At 36.8% G+C, this 2,491-nt stretch overlaps 1 pseudogene; it reads right to left on the reverse strand.

The window, feature by feature from the left end:
- LOC107647654 lies at nt 1,719–2,229 on the reverse strand (annotated as a pseudogene).

A 2,491-nucleotide genomic window follows, 5' to 3' on the forward strand; every position in this document is an offset into this window, starting at 1 on the left:
ATTCTTGAGAGCAAGGCCAAGTGATGGAGTTAAAAAACAGAAAACTGACGAGTGAAAATATAGAAGAAAGAAGAAGAATTCTAATTAAAAATATGAATATAATTATTAAACAAACAGATTTAATATATATAAATTCGATAGTTTAGTAATTTTATATTAGCAGAAATTTAATGAGTCATAAATACTTATAATTTCATCCTATTTTTATTTATTTGTAGAATAAATTTTATTTCCGTAAGTATTTCATAAATTTTCATCTAATTTTTAATACTAAAGTTTTAAAAATCGAACTGATCATTAAACTATTTCAATTATTAGGTTACAGTTTTATTAGTTTAATTGATTTAACTGTGGTTCAACTAAAATAATCATTTTCTCTCTCATATTTATTCTTAGTTCTATTTATAAAATTAATAATAAAAAATCATATTTTATTTACTCAATTATTAAAAAAAATTAAAATGATACATTCTCGTTATGGAGTCGGTTGCTGCCTCTAGAAATGTTTCCTATGCATATATGATATGTCCACGATTACTATTTTTGGTACCTTTGCAAAATTTTCCAGCATTTTTCATCTGATGCAAATTTTCACCATGATTTCTCAACAACCACGGTGGTAGAAGTAGTGTTCTTGCTCTATGGCCTTGCATATGAATAGTCATCTACTTCAAAGAGTCTTGGAAGATGCCCGAAACAATTTTATATGCCGATTCCATGTTTTCCTTAAATCATATATAGTTCTACAATAATCAACAAATTGACATTACCATAGATGTGTCAGTATCAAATTAGTGGGCCATTAAATGTTAAATTTTCAAATATTTTATTTTTAATTACTCAATAATAACATGACAAATTATAAGCTTATTTTGGGAGGAAAGATTTTTTATTACTCCAAAAAGATAAAGATGTAAGGCAACTAGGTAATTTTTGTTTTTCAAAATTAGCAGCACCCTATTATGCTCAAATACACACTTATTACTAAACAAGCACAAGATTTCAGCTGAACAACTTATCATATTAAGATGAACAGCATGAACAATTCATCAAATTAAGATAACAAGATGAATAATTTAATAAAGAGGTAATGACCAAATCAGTACTCGAAAGATTCAAACGCTGACATTTTGGTACCTCACTATTGTTATTGACAAAATGGTCCTTAAAAGATTTTAAAATTTGACAAGCGTACCCACGAGTTCACCGGAGCACATTTCCGACAAGCATAATGCTGACATGGCCACTGCGTTTTGATGACATGGCAAATACCCTTCCCCACCCTAATTCTTCTCCTTCTCCTTCCCCCTCCCCAACGCACTCCCCCCTTCCCCTTCCTGAATGCATTCTCCCCCTCCCCAACCCTAATCCTTCCCTCCCCCTCCCTAATCCTAATCCCCCATCTCCAACGCACTTCCCCCTCCTCAATCCAAAATCCCCTTTCTGAACCCTAATCCCTTTCCTTTACCCCTTTGAATTCTAATCCCCTTCCCAACCCAGTGTCTCACACTCTCAACTCTCTCTCCCCTTCGTCTTCACTGCTGTCGCCAACCAGAATTATGAGACTAAATCTTCATCTTTTGTCAGAGAATCCTCATCATAAATTATCCAAAACCCAAATTTAACTACCCCGAATAAAAAAAAGGCAAGACTTTTGAAGTAAAAAACAGCACTTTGCAACAATCAGCATTCCTCAGGAAAGAAAGCACTTTTGGCATAAAAGAAGCAAAAGTTAAAGGCTTTTCCCACACCCCAAAACATTGAAATGAGAATTGGAATAAAGAAAGGTTTTTTGACTGACTTTAGGTGAAGGGTGGCCAAGCTTGCCGGAAAAGGCCATCTGGGACTCAAGATCAGTGGAAGTCCGGCGAGCAGAAGGGGAGAATTCATCGGAGTTGTTGGTCTAAGGAACCTCTCAAAGATGGCCATGAGAAGGAACATGGAGATGAGGATGGCAGTGGCCACAAAGCCAAAGAAGACAGCGTTGACTGAACTCTCAAAGTTGGTCCAATGGGAGTCATTTCTGCTATGCACATTCACATTCATTGGAGACCCTATTGGTGCCCACCCACCATTGTTGTTGTTGCTGTTGTTCTCTTCAACCACCATTTCTTCCAAAACTACTCTGATGCTGTAGTATTCTTCTGTTATGCTATGCTTTCAGCATGTTGGTTTTTAATTAATTCTGGTAAAGGTAATAGCTTGTCTTGGTTTTAGTGGAGAATTAGTTAAGGAAGGGGATTAGGGTTCAGAAAGGGGGATTTTGGATTGAGGAGGGGGAAGTGCGTTGGAGATGGGGGATTAATAGCTTGTCTTGGTTTTAGTGGAGAATTAGTTAAGGAAGGGGATTAGGGTTCAGAAAGGGGGATTTTGGATTGAGGAGGGGGAAGTGCGTTGGAGATGGAGGATTAGGATTAGGGAGGGAGAGGGAAAGATTAGGGTTGGGGAGGGGGAGAATGCATTCAGGAAGGGGAAGGGGGTGGGGAGGTGG

Source organism: Arachis ipaensis, chromosome B06 (genome assembly GCF_000816755.2).
Source record: "Arachis ipaensis cultivar K30076 chromosome B06, Araip1.1, whole genome shotgun sequence".
Classification (NCBI taxonomy): domain Eukaryota; kingdom Viridiplantae; phylum Streptophyta; class Magnoliopsida; order Fabales; family Fabaceae; genus Arachis; species Arachis ipaensis.